Source organism: Prosopis cineraria, unplaced genomic scaffold, assembly GCF_029017545.1.
Source record: "Prosopis cineraria cultivar Desert tree isolate PC_DT_omini unplaced genomic scaffold, ASM2901754v1 PC6, whole genome shotgun sequence".
NCBI classification, from domain to species: domain Eukaryota; kingdom Viridiplantae; phylum Streptophyta; class Magnoliopsida; order Fabales; family Fabaceae; genus Prosopis; species Prosopis cineraria.
Window position 1 is genome coordinate 14,277,883 of NW_026555337.1, and position 18,535 is coordinate 14,296,417.

General features: G+C 32.7%; 1 long non-coding RNA gene across 2 annotated transcripts; it reads right to left on the reverse strand.

Moving 5' to 3' along the window:
* Positions 1-13,433: 13,433 nt before the first annotated feature.
* LOC129314336 (uncharacterized) lies at positions 13,434-18,172 on the reverse strand. Of its 2 annotated transcripts, XR_008594077.1 has the most exons (5): positions 17,747-18,172; positions 17,020-17,101; positions 15,208-16,496; positions 14,989-15,059; positions 13,434-13,993 (listed from the first exon to the last, which is right to left on the reverse strand). It is a non-coding gene; the product is annotated as an uncharacterized LOC129314336 (long non-coding RNA). The 2 variants fall into 2 exon arrangements; XR_008594075.1 differs by having other exon boundaries at positions 14,989-16,496.
* Between the last annotated feature and the right edge of the window lie 363 nt (positions 18,173-18,535).

An 18,535-nucleotide genomic window follows, 5' to 3' on the forward strand; every position in this document is an offset into this window, starting at 1 on the left:
AAAATTTTCAATTAGATACAGGAATATAACATTAAATGAAATTCTTGGTCAAAATTTAAATTTAACATGTGGGGTCAAATTGATTAGTCTGCAAATGCCATTTTTCTTGAATTAATTGGGACAATGACCTAAATTGCATAATAAAGAAGAAAAAAGAACAAAATCACAAAAGATATTTTTTTTTTTGGGAAATAAAAGTGGATACCAATAGTTAACAACAAACTAAAGTACAGAACAGCTAACAAAAATCAAATAAAAACTCTACTCTTTCGTTATCCTCCATCCCTAAGATTAAGAAATGAATGATGATTAAAGAGGCAAAAAACTATTATCCAAAGTGTGTGATAATCTATCGAGGAAATTTGCATATCTATTTTTGTCACTATCAATGTGATTAAAAATAATTCTACCCTCTTTACAGAGGAAGGCTCTAGATTCTTAATCAAGTCCCAAAAAAGGTCGTCGCAATCACACCCATTCAGGACCAAATTCATGGCCTCAATGCAATTAGAGAAGATTTCAACATGGTTAGATTTCCCTTGCCCAACATTGGGAGTAGAACTTGTATGATACCAATAAGCTCAACTACAGCCGGCGGAATCGAAGCAAGTCGACAGCTAAATCCACAAAATCCAATTATTATTCCCATCTCACAAGATCCCCCCACATCTATTGCTCCCATTCTCTCTACTAGAGCTATCAACATGGAGTTGAAAGAGGTCCAAATATCGAGCTGTCCTTGATCCTTCCTATTCCTATTTTTCTTAATAAGGAGCAATTATTAACTAGGTCTCTATCAATACAAGCTCAAAACAAACTAGAGCTACCATCATTAGGAATACACACAGGGTTTGATTCAAATAAAATACTAATAACTAACCCAAATGTCCCAATATATATACACTAAACAGCGTTGCCTAAGGGATTTTCCTTGCGAATGCTTGACCTACTTCATCTTTCAACTCCCATTTAACCCAATATACTCCCTAAAGTAAAAGAAAACTCCCTTGTGCCTCTCTTTAGGAACAGATTTCCAACAGTTGATTGCATAGCACAATCACAAAAGAGATGCATCAAATCCTCCGTCTGGTTGCATCCAACTGGACACCATTCATTGGACTAAATCCTTCTTTGGGTGCGAAGCACTATAGTATGAGCTCTTCCATGTGAGTTGGCTGCTACATAAAAGATTTGATCTTCTTAAGAACTGGCCATTTCAAAATTAGTTTCCAAGCATTATCCTGTTGTTAGGGGGCACTTGCAAGAAGACAATTATATGCAAATTTAATAGTAAAAGAACTAACAGAAGAAAATTTTCAATAGTATTATCTTCTCCTCTCTCCTCTAAGGTGGGTTCACTCTAGTTAGACGGTCAACAATGTGTGAGTCAAACCAGCCTCTTAAATTCCATCTATCCTAGTCACTAGTTCCCATCACATAATTAACCACCTCATCATCTTTGTTAACAAACCCTCATAACTCGGTACAAGATCGATCAAGGGAATATTCATCTTTGACCAGCTATCAAACCAAAAGGAAGCAGAATGCCCATTTCCAATTTTTCAGCCTACACCTTTTTGAAATTCTCCTAGACATCACAAATACTCTACTAGGTGAGAGATGAAGACTGCTTTTTCTTGACAAAGTTTATTGCCATCCCCACATTTATATTTACTTCTAAGGACTTTCACCCAAAGAGTCTCCTCGTTTGGAAGTAGCTTCCAACACCAATTTCATCACAAAAGCTTCATTTTGTTTTCTCAACTTTTTCATATCTAACTCCCCATTAGATTTAGCTTTAGAGATCAGCTCCCAGGAAATCAAGTGCAAATTACAAATGTTTTGTGTATGACCCCAAAAGAAATTTCTGCTATTCTTCCCTAATTCATTCACCAACTTATTAGGCAAGAGCAACGTTTGCATATAATACAATGACAAGGTAGATAACACAAATTATACAAAATTCTAGATTCTGAATTAGGTCTTTTTCTCCAATTAATTTGGTGATGATGTCATTTCCCCCCAAATTTCTCAAAATAAAACATATCTAACATTATGATGGAACATGACCTATTTTCCCGTCTCTCAAATTATAAAACATGTCTGTTTAAACTTTTTTCATGAAAAAATAATTTATTTTTTGAAAAGATATTATGGAGGTAATATTTTTCAATTTTTTTAAAATAATCAAAATCTAAAATATTGTATTTAAAATTATTTTGAGCAGCTATTTTAAGTAGCTTATAAAAATAATATGATACAATAGATGGGAGAAAAGTGCATAAAATAAAAAAAATACACCTTAAAATTTCAAAATAACTAAATAAAATTATTTTTTAAAAACAAAGCATCGAAATATCATAAATTATAAAAATTATTAAACATGACATAAAATAATTTTTATTTTTATAAAAAATTACAAAATAAATTTATCTTTAAAAAATTTTAAACCATCTGAAAATTATTTATTTTTTAATTTTAAATAAATTAGTTAAAAAAAAGTGATTGACTATGATGTCGCAGGCCCATATCAGGCGTCTTGATGCCACCTTCCTTGGGGCTCGAGCTCGCTTTGCTCTCCCAAAAGGATTTTATTTTGACAAATTTTCCACTCTGAATTTCCAGAGAAGGCGATAAAAAGAGCGAGTCACCCAAGGACAATAAGTGAAGAAGAGTCTCTGTTTTGCTTCCTCTTAATTCAACAAATCCACTAAACAATTCACGCTACGAGAGATTGTTGTTCACAGATGTTGGAAAATTCAACTTGCTCTTCTCTCATTGTATCCCAATTCCCAACCATTATTCTTTTGAAACTAGCCAAATATAGAATCTATCATTATGAGTGCCGAGAGATATAGCCAGTGTTTTGAAATTCGGATTGAATGTCGAATCAAAAAGAATAATGAATCACGATTTTTATGATTTAATCAGTTGAATCGGTGATATAAAATTAAATCAAAATAATATTTATATATACAAATATATAAATAAAACATTAATTTATCGATGGTGCTTGAGATCTCAACACCAAAAGTTGAATTCTTGGACTGCTAGAGTTAGAGGCTGAGGTTGGAAAAGAAGTAAGAGATTGAGTTTAGGCCATGGATGAGAGATCAAAGATTAGAGAAGAGAAGACAAAAGAAAATTAGAGATTAGAGAAGAGAAATTATAAATCTAAGCGACTTGTCCTTTTTTTTAATTTTTGGTTTTGAATCGGGTTGACCCACCCCTGAATTTTAGGTTAAATCCGGTTCTATGAAAACTGTCTGGTTCAATCCGGTCCAAAGACAAATTTAGTTTAATTGGTTGAACCAAACTATTTTACTTAACGGGCAACTCCGTCCGGTTCTCACAACATTGGATATAGCGCTAAGAGAAAAGATTAATTAAATAACCAAGGTATGCTGTACTATATTTAACGTCTAATATAATTCTCGGATCATGTGATGACATGTATATTTTTTTGTCTAGCTATTCCATTTTGGAAACATCGGACATTTTCTATATCTAGTAAACTCGTGAATGTTGAGGGATCATATAATTAATAGTAGTGCATAATAATCTCCTCCAATCCATGAGAACCTTCAATTTGAGGGATGATGTATTTCAGGCTTGAGACAATTTTGGAAGGCTCATTTAAGTGGGCGTTGTTGGACTCAAAAGAATTACCTCTTATCATCTCATTTAATCTATTAGTTTCTATTTGTCTTGTTTAATAGACATTGGAGAATAAAAGAGATTGCTTTTCTATTTTTCAATTTTATTATGGTTCTTGGGATGTGTTATTGTATGCAAAATAAATAAAAAAAAATTAGTTGATTACGTTAAATTGAAAACAGTTTGAGTTAGAAAAAATCATTTAAAATGTTTTTTTTAAATCATGTTTTCCTGCATCAATCACAGCATACTCCCTGAGAAAATCCACATGCCAATATTTCTTATTCTCATAAGAATATATATTATTTTCCTTTGTACCTTTAGTATCATACTATCATTTACATATATATTTTATGATAAATGAGAGATAAATTTATATAAAATTCAAGTTGATAAACACAATAAGTAAAATATGAAATAAATTTACATATATTAGATTACTTATATTTTAAATCAAGATTAGCTCAGAGAAAATGCTTATATTTTTGACCGGAACGAGTAATCATTAGTTTTTGGCATTTGCTATCCTATTTTCCAATTTTATTATGGTTCTTCATGGTAAGGGTATTCAAAACTAATCCAAACCGATCATATCAAACCAAACTAATATGAACCAATCAAAGTAGATTATAAATGAGGTTTGACTCTCTCTTTGTTTTTTTGGCAAAACAAATTAGTTCAGTTTGATTTGGTTTAGGTTTTTGCCTATGCAAACTTGAATCAATCAAACTAAGCCTTATTATATTTTTTTAATAAATTTGCCAAGGTTTTTTAACCTTTTATGAGTATAATTATTTGTAAATCATTAGTAAAAAATATTACAATTAGCTAAATATTATCTACAATTATTTATGATAATTTTTTAATTTTATAATCAAAATAAATTTATAAAATTGATTTTTAATAATCAAATATGTTAACTGATTGTTAAAAAATATTCTTTTATGTTTACAAGATTTTTTATTGCAAATAGTAATTAATAGTTAAAAATTATTAATGAATATGAAAAAAAAAATATATATATATATATATATATAGAAAAATATAAAGAATATCTCATAAAAGTTTAAATTTGATCCAAATCTAAATCAAACTATTTAGAAGAAATATCGAATATGTTTCAAACTATAATAAACTGATTGATTTGATTTGGCTTGGTTTTTTTTTTTTTCAAAACTAAACCAAATCAAACATTTGAACACCCTTACTTTATGAGAAGTGTTATTTGGAAGCAAAATAATTTTTTTTCATAATTATAAAAAATTTAATATTAAATATGAGCTATGTATAGTATATCTTGATAGTTAATATATAAAAATAAAAAATTATAATATTAAATTAAATTTTTCAAATTAAATTTAGACCATATTAATAATAAAAAATTTATTAAACTTTTTATACTTTTTATAATTATTTATTTTAATAAATATAAAATAATACTTTAAATCTAAACAACCAAAATTTTAATTTGAATGATTATGACATCATTACTCTAATAAATACAGAGTAATAAACATAATAGGTGGATCCAAATGTGTCTGAGAGGCAAGGCAATGGAGTGAGAACTTAGGGATTTTTTTTTTTTTGCCTTCTTACTTGATATCTTGACAGCGTTTGAGTATGCTGGGTTCATTACTCGCCCAATCTACTCCAGACTAATACAGATCTTCGCTTAGGTGGAACCCTCTTTGAGGAGGTTTCACGGACACCATTGGCGAGACATGCTTTGCATGCTCAGTTACATTGCTGTATGCCTTGAGACTCAAATCTAAGACCTCAGGTTAAGTTATTCAAGTTCCTAACCACTAAGATAAGCACCCCTTGTTGTTACTTGTTGAAAATAGCATAAGAGGGTGACACCATTTCCCTTATCCTGTTTTGTTTCTCTCCTTTCCCCTTATGAGCGTTGGATCAAAATTTTTTAATGATTTACATTTATTTTTTATTATATTTTTACATAAAATATAAGTAAAATATTATAATTTTAAACTTTTTAAATCAAATTTTGATATTTTAAATTTATTTATATATTTTGTTATAAAATTAAAGTAATAATTTTATAAAAATTAAATCTGAATTGTTAAAACTTTAATTTAATGGTGATAAGAGAAGAAGAAAAAAATGTAAGTAAAAGAAAAGGAGTCACAGGAGATTACTAAATTCTGGAAAAAGGGACAGTTACAGCGGTGGCCCAAATCTAAGAACATCTATAAAAAATATTTGAAAAAAATAAAATTATTTTAGGACAAAAATACAGAAATGAATGAAAATATTCGTTGCTAAAACTCTTTTGCCCAAAAAAGTGCTTGATCTGGGATAATTAAAATAATATTTTTTAGTTTTATTTTTAATATTATTGTTACTTGTAGGTAAAATCATATATTTACTTTACAGTAAAAACGGTAAAAATCAAAACTATATTACTTATTTTATGTGGTGGGAGCTTACTCATGTTAATTTTTGTTGGCAACTGTATTATTTTCTAATTTAAATTTTTAAATATAAAACTAGGTGTCTAAATATTTTCCTTATTTAAAAAATATTTATATACTTAAAATTATATAGTTAAGTTGATTGTTTCCACTCAAATGAGAATATTTATATTTTTATATATCATTTAATATTTAATTCACAAAAAATTATTATTATTAGTATTATTATCAATTAAAAATTTATTTATTTTAATTTGATTGCAAAAATATATTAAGTGGATTGTATTTATTATATTTGATAAATATAATTGATAATTGATAATATACTTAAAAATATAATTTTTTTATTTGATTTTATTATATTTAATATATTTTTATCGAAATCTAAATAAGTAGATTTTTAATTAATAATAATAGTGATACTAATAATAACAATTTTTATATACTAAATAACATAAAATACAATTGTATAAATATATTATTGATTGAATGCATAAATATTAATAATAACAATCTTACAATCTAACTAGTGATGTGTTCGTTTGTGTACTAGTAAATCTTCTACTCCCTTCAATTTTATTTATAAGTTATTTATATCAACTTCATCAATAAGAATACAACAAAAATATGAGGAATAAAAGCAAGTGAAATTTTAAACATAATCCTGAAATAAAAAATAAAAAGTAAACAAATTATGTATTATTATTTCTTTATCTCTCTCTTACTTTTTCAAGTTGAAATAAAGTAATCCCATCAACTAATAGCTTGTAAAGTGGTTCAAATTATACTTATATAAGATCCTTAATATACAAGAGGAGAGAGTACATTTTAATAGCATCAACTAACATGATTTGGGTGAGACATAATTAATTACGAATATCTTTTGCCAAATCCAAACCTTACTAAAAATGTTAATTTAAAAAAAGATTAAAAATTTTATTAAAAAGTAAGAATACGATACAAAGTTGAAACTGCTAATCTCATTCACTTCCTTCCCTACTAACTGCTAAGCGACTCAGCTAAAGTCTGAAGGCCATTAAACCCTCCTCAACATCTCCTTTAGCGACTTATTTGCTCAGTCTTCCTCTAAAGACCTTCGTTCTCTACCGATTGCTAAGCAACTTAGCATCTCCCTCAGTGACTCATTAACTTAGCCTCCCTCTGAAGATGTTCCTTCTCTGTCAAATGCTATGTGACTTAGCCTCCCTCTGAAGTCTAAAACTCTCTATCCTCAGTGCCATGAAACCCTCTTCAATGTCTCCCTTAGTGACTTATCGACTCAACCTCCCTCTGAAGTATGAAACTCTCCCTTTTTAGTGTCATTGAACCCTCCTTAGTGTCTCTACCCTCAGCGACTCAGCCTCCCTCTGAAATTTAAAACTCTTCCTCCTCAGTGCCTTCAGTTCCTCTCTACCCCAATCGAAACATCCCACAGTCATCAAAATGATTAGTATTGTTCTCCTAGCACTCTTCTTGTTTGCCTTAGGATTATTATCATCTTTATGATCTACATGTGCCTTCTTTGGTATGCTACTAACCATCGCCCGCAAGTTGAGCTGGTGTTTAGGCCAAGCACTGGAGAATCGCTTGTTGGCGTTGAAGCTGGAGAAGTTGCCCAAGGTCATTGAGAAGAAACCGGTGACGGGGAGTGAATGTACAGTGTGTCTAGATGAGATCGAGAGCAAGCAATAGGCCCAGTTGGTTCTGGGTTGCAATCATGGGTTCCAATCTCATTCACTTCCTTCTCTGTCAACTACTAAGTGACTCAGCCTCCCTCTAAAGTCTGAATGCCATTGAACACTCCTCAGTGTCTCTCTCAGTGACTTATTAACTCAGCATTCCTCTGAAGACCTTCCTTCTCTACCGAATACTAAGTGACTCAGCCTTCTATTGAAGTCTGAAACTCTCTCTCCTCAATGCCATTAAACCCTCTTCAGTGCCTCCCTCAGTGACTCATTAACTCAGTCTCACTTTAAAGTATGAAACTCTCCCTCCTCAATGCTATTGAACCCTTCTTAGTGTCTCCATCCTCAATAACTTAGCCTCCCTCTAAAATGTAAAACTCTCCCTCCTCAGTTTAGTTTCTCTTTGCCCCTATTGGAACATCCCACAATTACTATAATGATTGATACCATTCTTCTAGCACTCTTTTTGCCCTACCTCAAGATTATTGTTGTATTCATGATCTACATGTGCCTTATTTGGTATGCCACCAACTATTGCTCACAGGTCGAGCTATTGTCCAGGCCTACACTAGAGAATGGCTTGTCAGCATCAGAGCTGGAGAAGTTGCCTAAGGTTTTTAGGAAGGAACTAGTGATGGGGAGTGAATGCACAGTGTGTCTAGATGAGATTGAGAGTGAGCAACAGGCCTGACTAATTTTAGGTTACAATTATGAGTTCCAATCTCATTCACTTCCTTCTCTCCTGATTGTTAAGCCTATCTCTGGAGTCTGAATGCCATTAAACCCTTCTCAATGTCTCCCTTAACAACTCATCGACTCAGCCTCCCTTTAGAGATCTTCCTTCTTTACCAACTGCCAAGCGACTTAACCTCCCTTTAAAGTCTAAATGCCATTGAACCCTCCTCAGCATCTCTCTGAAGACCTTCCTTCTCTATCGACTGCCAAGCTAATCAGCGTCTCCCTTAGCAACTCATCGACTATTTAACTCAGCCTTCCTTTGAAGACCTTCCTTCTCTACTGAATGCCAAGCGACTCAACCTCCCTTTGAAGTCTAAAACTCTCCCCTTAAGGCCATTAAACCTTTTTTAGCATCCCCCTCAGTGACTCATCAACTCAGCCTCCCTTTGAAGTATGAAACTTTCTCTCTTCAGTGCCATTGAACCCTCCTTAGTATCTCCATCCTCAGCGACTTAGCCTCCCTTTAAAATCTATAATACTCCCTCTTTAGTGTCTTCAGTTCCTCTTTTCCCTAATTGGAACATCCCATAGTCATCAGAATGATCAATATCATTCTTCTAACATTCTTCTTGCCCTGCCTCAAGATCATTATTGTCTTCCTGATCTACATATTCCTTCTTTAGTATGCCACTAATCATCGCTTATAGGCTGAGTTGCCGTCCAGGCTAGCACTAGAGAATGGCTTGGTAGCGTCGAAGCTAGAGAAGTTGCCTAAGGTCATCGAGAAGGAACTGGTGACAGGGAGTGAATGCGCGGTGTGTCTAGATGAGATCGAGAGTGAGCAACAAGCCAAACTAGTTTCAAGTTGCAATTATGGGTTTCAATCTCATTCAATTCCTTCTCTACTAACTGCTAAGTGACTTGGCCTTCCTCTGAAGTCTAAACATCATTAAACCCTCCTTAGCATCTCCTTTAGTGACTTATCGATTTAGCCTCCCTCTAAAAACCTTTATTTTCTATCGACTTCCAAGCAACTTAGCCTCCCTTTGAAGCTTAAACACCATTGAACCCTCTTCAACATCTCCCTTAGCAACTCATCGACTGAGCCTCCATTAAAGACCTTCCTTTTCTATCAACTACCAAGCAACTCAGCCTCCCTTTAAAGCCTGAGTGCTATTAAACCCTCTTCAGCGTCTCCCTCAGTAACTCATCAACTGAGCCTCCATTTAAACACCTTCCTTCTCTACTGACTATCAAGTGACTTAGCCTTCCTCTAAAGTCAGAACACAATTAAACCCTCCTCAACATCTCTTTTAGCAACTCATAGACTCAGCCTCTCTCTAAAGACCTTCCTTGTCCGCTGACTGTCAAGCAACTCAGCCTCTCTCTAAAGTCTGAACGCCATTGAACCCTCCTCAGCGTGTCCCTCAATGACTCATTAACTCAGCTTCCCTCTGAAGACCTTCCTTCTCTACCGATTGCCAAGCAACTCAACCTCCCTTTAAAGTCTAAACACCATTAAACCCTCCTTAATGTCTCCCTCAACGACTCAACCTCTCTAAAGTATGAAACTCTCCCTCTTTAATGCCATTGAAACCTCCTCGGTGTCTTTATCTTTAGTGACTTAGCCTTCCTTTAAATTTTGTAACACTCCCTCCTCAATGCCTTCAGTTTCTTTCTACCCCAGTCAAAACATCCTACAGTTGCTAGAATGATAGATACCATTCTCCTAGCACTCTTCTTGCCCTACATTAGGATCATTGTCATCTTTGTGATCTACATGTTTAGGTTGTTGTCTAGGCCCGTACTAGAGAATGGCTTGTCGGCATCAAAGCTAGGGAAGTTGCCTAAGGTCATCAAGAAGGAACTGGTGGCAAAGAGCGAAAGTACGATTTATCTAGATGAGATTGAGAGCAAGCAATAAGCCCAACTGGTTCCAAGTTGCAATCGTGGGTTCCATGTGGAATGCACTGATGTCTGGCTTTTCAAGCACCCTCTATGCTCAGTTTGTAAAGCCAAGGTGGACCCTCAGCTTCTCAATTCCTGTGAAAATCTCAATTAATTATCTGCTGTCGGTCGTCGCCGTTGGGGGAAAGGGTTTAGAGTCCAGGATTGTCTGAATCATTTATAATTTAATAGCAAGAAATGAAATGCAGTATAATGATGTTTTGCTGTTAGGATTAAGATTTAGAATTTAGGATTCTGAATATAATAGAATATAACAGTAGAGGAAATGGAATGTAATGGAAGGATAATTACTGGATGTTTTTTTGATTTGATATTAGTGATGTTAAGGGTAGATACTTTTTTTATATTTATTTTGATGATTATAAAAGTGAGACAACACTGTAATACCCATCTAAAAAAATTTAAGAAAAATATAATATCTAGAATAAAGTCCTGAAATATTCTTCCCTTCCAAAATTTCTTCTCACCCAACATGATCAACTCCAAAATTAAAAAAAAAATCCAATTTAAAAGTACCAAAAAAATCCATATTTTGAGGGGAACGAACTCAGCCTCCTTTTGAAGTCTGAATGCTATTGAACCCTCCTTAGTGTCTCTCTCAACGACTCAACCTCCCTTTAAAGTATGAAACTCTCCCTCTTTAACACCATTGAACCCTCCTCAGCGTCTCCATCCTTAATGACTTAACCTCCCTCTAAATTTTGTGACACTCCCTCCTCAGTACCTTCAGTTCCTCTCTACCCTAGTCGAAACATCCCACAATTGCCAAAATGATGGATACCATTCTCCTAGCACTCTTCTTGCCCTACATTAGGATCATTGTTGTCTTCGTGATCTACATGTTCCTTCATTGATATGTCACCAATCATCACTCATAGGTCGAGCTATTGTCTAGGCTCGCACTAGAGAATGGCTTGTCAGCATCGAAGCTAGAGAAGTTGCCTAAGGTCATTGAGAGGGAATTGGCGACAGGGAGCGAAAGTGCGGTGTGTTTAGATAAGATCGAGAGCTAGTAACAAGCCCAACTAGTTCTAGGTTGCAATCATGGGTTCTATGTGGAATGCTCCTATGCCTGGCTTTCCAACCACCCTTTGTGCGCAGTTTGTAAAGCGAAGGTGGACCCTTAGCTTCTCAATTCCTATGAAAATCTTGATTAATTATTTGCTGCCGGTCATAGCCGTTGGGGGAAAGGGTTTAGAGTTCAGGATTGTCTGAACCATTTATAATTTAATGGCAAGTAATGAAATGCAATATAACGATGTTTTGCTGTTAGGATTAGGATTTAGAATTTAGGATTATGAATATAATAGAATATAACAGTAGAGGAAATGGAATGCAATGGAAGGATAATTACTAGATGTTTGTTTGATTTGATATTAGTGATGTTAAGGGTAGATACTTTTTTTATATTTATTTTGATGATTATAAAAGTGAGAAAACACTGTAATGCCCATCTAAAAAAAATTTAAGAAAAATATAATATCTAGAACAAAGTCCTGCAATATTCTTCCCTTCCAAAATTTCTTCTCACACAACATGATCAACTCCAAAATTAAAAAAAAAAATCCAATTCAAAAGTACCAAAAAAATCCATATTTTGAGGGGAACGAACTCATTACAAGCAGGAAACAAGATTATATTTTATATATATATATATATATATATATATATATATATTATGGAAGAGACCACATCAGGAGCCAATTCCTGAAATCACAATGAAGGAGGGGAAGACATTCAGGATGAATGTAGGGATTATAAAATTTTTTCCTGGAGAATTGTATACAAGTCATATTCAACCTAATTAATTACTTTGAAAGATTTATTGTTGAGTTTGAAAGAGAAAGACTTTACAATAATTCGTTATATTTCTTTACTTTCTTACAAGTATTTTTTTTATTATAGATAATTCTGTTATGTTTAAGGTATTGTTGGGTACAAAATGTAAACACTACTCCCTTCAATTAAACCTAGCTTCCATAGATTTTAAGATTGTAACATTTATGTGCCAATTACGAGTGTAGTTGCGGATTAAATTGGAGCCCTTAAAAAAACAGGTTCAAGTTAGGGCTGCTTGTTGAAGCTAAAGAAAAAGTATAAGCCATTTGTTCTAATTTATGAGATATTTTTAGGAGAGATTTGATGTCCTAAGATGTAAGACATTTGGCAAAAAAAAAAGTTTTATTAATAATACATTTTTAACATTACCATTTCTATTATATTCTCTATCTTTAATATTTTTTATAAATAATATATTAAATGAAGAGTATTTTTGAAAGTTTATATTTTTATTTTAAAAAAAATAAAATTATAAATTATATTTAATAAATTATTATTATATGAATTTTTTAAAAAAACATTATACAGATTGAAAAGAAAGGAATAAAAAAATACTACTTTCGTTAATAAAAAAACTAAAATTCTCCCCCGTGCATCACGGGAAAGGTTACACCATATGTAGAGAGTTATTTTAATTTGGGAAATATTAATCTTTTGCATTTTAAAAGAAAAACTAATTAAATTTATTGCAAAGTTTCAATCAAAACAATTTGCAATAGATTAAATTAGTTAAAAGTTGTCGGATGGATTCATGTGTTTAAGATCTATTTGTGAATTTGTTTAACAATTTTATCTTCTATATGTGTGATTTAAAAGAGTCTGTTTTAAACTACTTGATATTTTGTTTTATCAGAATTTTGAGCTGATAAAACATTGAACATAGTAATTTAGTGTGCTAAAAGTAATGGATATGATCTACACTTAAGCACATTAATCTATGACATAGTATATCAAGAAAGTCAAGCTCTGATGTCAAGACATTTTGCCAAGAAAATGGAAGCAATGTGAAGGAAACTTGGACAAGGTTAATGATTTCATATTAAATATCTTTATCCCAATTCTCATCATCAGGTTGCTAAGAATTTTTCAACATGTTGAACGTGCTCCTGCTTCAAATACATAGCTACAAAAGGAATCAAGATAAGGTTAAAAATAACAATAGAACCTAGTAAAATATTGATTTCATAAATAAGAAAGATATCAAAATTTAATTCCTGGACATGATGCAATTCCAAAAATCTGATGATATTATGAGAGACAATTCATAAATTGCCATCATCTTTATCATCAATCGAAAAAACCATAATTCCTTTTTTAGTCATTCAAGCATGTAAATTACTCTCCTCTTCCATACACTATACCACTTGCATCTAGTGGAGCACACCCTGCGGTTTCCTTTGATATCAACTGGAAAATCAATGTTTTAAATTAGATACCTTAGTTATCCAACAAACAATCTTCCTATGCATATCTCAGAAGATTTGCATTCTTTCAAGAATATTAAGCTGCCTCATAGGCTAATTCGATCATCTGTGTCATGTATCTTAAAAAAAAAAAAAAAAGGCTCAAACTTAATCTTCAAGGCTAGTCTCTATATTCAATTCAAGTAGTTCCAAAGCTTGCACGACTGTAGTTAACTCATCAACATCACCAAATAAATCTTGAGCTTCTTACAATGTAGAAGAACGTCCTCGAACTCCCGGGCTGACTATGCCTCTCTCCAACTTCTTTCGCCTATAAAATATAGAATAACAAATAGCTACGGGAATTTTCTAATAATCCATCTATGATTACAAATAAATAAAATTGACATCGAAACTACTTTATTGGATCCCTATGTTCATCATCTTCCTCCTCATCCGTATTCAAGATAATGACACAAAAAATAATAAGTTTTGAAGAAACTAAATTTTCTGTGTTAACCTAAGAGTTTCTTAACAGAATCAATGATAATGTTTTTATTATTTTAACTGGTAAAAGAATGGATTTCTTATTCTTTAATATTGAAGAGAAGAAATCAAGGTAGCATAAAATAAAGAACCATCTAGTAAAATTATCCACAAGGATGAAATCCCAATCTATTTTCATGTCTGATAGAATAATTCCCTCTCAAAGCACGTAATATCATATGAAACATCAGGTTTATAGTTTGAAGAATAAAAATAAGAAACAGAAATATGCATTAGAAATATTCATTTGGACTCTTATCTTTAAAACCTTGTAGTAAAGACAAAGCATGTGTTCGCATAAAAGAGAAAAGCAATCAATATTGATTGTACAATAATTTTCAAAGATTAAGAGTTTAGTCTATACTAATTGAATTTTGATCATTGTCCTTCAATCAAGAAATAACCCCAGTAATGTTCTTTGTTTGTGATGCTGGTAAAAAAAAATGTTCTTTGTTAATTTATTCCTTTTGGTAGAGCTTTTTTTTAGCTTTGGTACTTCATGAAAGATTTCATTTCCAATTACATCTGCAAACAAAAAATGAATTTATAAGAAAAGAGAACAAAGAACCGGAGGAAAAAGAATATATAACTAAAGCAATTGAAGCAGCAATGACCAAAAAGAAACTAAATTCTTGCAATCTACCTCATGACTGAGATTCCTAAGCTGTCCTACTTGTCTCCACATTTTCCATTATTACAAGCTTATTTCATTGCTATATAATGGCAAACCAAATCAACTATCAATAATCAATCCAAGCATGACATCACAGTAATACTCACGTGGATATGTCAAGGGCCTTTTATATACCAATCTCTTCCAATCTGATTTCAAACCCAAAAAAACACCTGCACTATATTCAATAAAACAGAATAAAGTGAAGAGGGGCGCAATATAATGAAAATGTGCTAAGCAAAACCATATGAAGGAACCTATGTTCATGGAATCTTTGTTTGGCATTATGAAATGAAATGACAGCTTGACAAAATCAAGGGACCAACATGTTTAGCACATCTTTTGAGTATCATCAGATAAAGGAAGTTCACATTGCTTTTCACTGTTGGTGGTGGGCTTAACCAATAGAAGAATTAGAAAACATAAAATCCAAGACAAAATTGACTGAATCCTCCATCTCTCGTTCCTCTTTAGGTCCAAGACTCTCTGGAAGACAAACAAACATTAAGAGAATGTCTTCAGTATATTTCCAATGGGGACAATTGCATCTTAGACAATGGGATATTCTTCCAATATTTTGAAGGGGACATTATTCCAAGTGTTGTTGCACCAATCCATTCAAATAACTTGCCCACAAACTTGACTGCAAATTCAATTTTATGTTCCTATAAATCTAATTGCGTTACAATATTGGGCAAAGCTTTGCAATAAAACATACTGCCAATAATTTTTTGAAATGGGAGAAAAGAGAGGCTATTCGGAGGTGTGGATTTGAAATGAGAAGAACTGTGATATGCTTAGAGTAATAGAGGCAAGTGATAGAAAGTTAAATAGATGAAAGTTGGTGGTTTATAAATAGTCAAATATGTTCTAGCATAAAAATCGTTTTTCAACAAAACATAGAAAGTGACCTGCCAAGATTTTTTATAAGAACCTTTCAACTGAAAAATATGAAAGATCAAGTAGCAAATTGAATCATAAGTAATGAAAAGTTTTGTTATAGCAGTATAGCAAGCTTCAGAAACACATATACTCCTCTCATTTTGTCATACATGATAGACCAATCTTTTAGTCACAGTAATACTAATAACTTATATGATAACCCACGATTGCAATCAAAAATGGAAAAAAAAAAAAAACAAAGAAAACAAAAAGACCTGTTCAACATTTTGTTGAGCACAAAAGTTCAAGTAAAGATACATAAACTTCTTCAAACTATATATAGAGACATCATTGATCAAGAGTATCGACATACCTAGTAAAATTGCAAGGAAATTACAAGCAGAAGGAACTTACAGAGATTCTTTCTCTACTATTCCATATTCATTGATACCTGCTAATAAAGCTATCAAATTTACCCAATTTTTGATTTGATACTCAAATTAAGGGGAGGAAAATAAGTAGCAATGCAGGAAAAAATCATAAAGGGAAAAATAAGTTGAATTAATAATAATGGCTCTAAAACATGAGGAATTGGAAAAATGGCAATGAGAAAACCTTAATTACCTTGGAATTTATTACTTTAACCTAAATTTTCATCACACTTCTTATGCTGGGTGTAATTCCAACATTTGTGGCAGTTCTCTGTTGAGTTGACACCCAAGTCCATGCCTCTCTAAAATGTGGAAAAAATTTTATAAGTTAAATAAAAAGAGAGCAAAGACCAACATTCATATGGAAAATAACAATAAAACAGTATGAAAAAGAGCAAAGAACAAAACACTCATGACCCAGCTCAATTTTTACCCCATATCAGTGATATCTTGTAAAAGTTGATGGCTTCTACATTTCTTTGTGACAGATGAAGCTTGCCCATGTGATTGTTCTAAAAAAATCTAATCGAATTTGGCCCTTTTATATAGCTTGCATGAATTTTCTAAATAAAGAGACAATAAAATTAATTAATGGAGATAACGGATGTACAAATACATTATTTTAAACATAGATGAAGACTGATCCCAAACCTGATGGTGAATAAGTCTGCAGAGGCAATAAAGTCTATCCAGTATCCATTAATGTTTATTCTCTTATGGTCGAAAACACCAAAATTTTCAGGTGGAAGAATATATAGAATGGTGTGTGGTGGAACGGGGGTAATAACATAGGCATAATTATATACCACAGAAAGTGCAACTCACCTACACGGAGAGCTTTGGCTCTGCTTCTCGATAAAACAACAACAATTTCCTTCACTGAGAGGGGTGTGAGAGACTCCACCACCTAAGCCAGATAAGAGTAGGGAAAGAAAGGGAAAAGGAGAGCTTGTGAGAAAATGAAAAGAAGAAACATGGACAGCACAAAGTTGGATGACATAGAAGACGTAGCTAAAGACATAGATTATGTACTTAGTACTACGTACATGATACTATGTACTTAGCAGTCGTTATTATGCCTTTTAGTCCCCTTATAATGTTAATAACCTCTCTCTCGAGTATGCATTAACTAATACTTAAGTCAGTGAAAATCCGACTTTAATAAGGAAAGGATTCAGAATCAACTCGTTGGAAAATGATCAATTTGAAGCAAAATATTCAAATTCAGTTTACTCATTCACACACAACCACCCCAACTCATAATATTTTCCCCACAAATACCAGATTCTCTGTCAGCGTTCAGATTTCAGAATATGGAAGCTTCATTATTCCTCTCACTCTCACTAAAACCCTCTCCACCGTCCATTTTCTAATCAACGTTCTCCATCACACTTGTGTCTTCCTCGCACAATACCCTGACCCTATAATCCTCCATACTATACATCTATATATACAAGTCTTTACAAATCAAGTCTGGTTTGGACACACAGAATTACACACACACACACACACACAGAGCGAGCTATGGCTTCCCCTCCGATGAATTCTATACCCATGGCGTATCAGGCAGGGACGAGTCTCGCCTTAACCGGACCGACTGAACAAAGGGGACAACGCGTGGTAGATGATCTCAGCGACTCTGGTAGGTATTCAAAGCATGACAGGGCTTGTGATTCTGTACGGAAGCATAGTGAAGAAGAAGTGGGCCGCATTACTCTTGTAGCTATTCATATTAGGCCAAAAGTTTCTGATCCATCAAGCAGTGCTGCCGGCGACGCCGCATTTTTGCAAGAACAGGCACCTGGAGACACCGAAGATAGAACCGTTCCACCCCACAGCGACAATGGTGTGGTTTCAGTACGTGTTCGCCGCCGTCGCGGTGGTTCTGCTAGACGGATCGGTGCTAGCGAGGATGAACTTCAAGGCACGGAGGATGTTCATGCCTTTGTGGCTAATGTTCTCCTAGATCATCGAAGCGTTTAGCTTGTGGCCACTAGTATGTTGTGAAACTCTCGACTTCACGAGTTTAATATTTTTACACTTTAAACTTATAAAATTAAATTAATTTACTTATAAATTTAAATTAAATTTAAATAAACTTATAAATTTATATTTGAGTTTATCATTTTTTATATTTTTAATATATAAAATCATGTCAATTAATTTATAAATTCAAATTGAATGTAAATTTAGTTACACTTGTTAAACATATTAATTTTTTTTTAATTGAGTGAGTTAACTCTAAAGAATTCAGTGTATGTAGTTTAAAAGAAAAAAAAACTTAAAATACAAAAATTAATATTTATAAAAAAATAAAATATTAAAAAAAAGTTCTTTTATT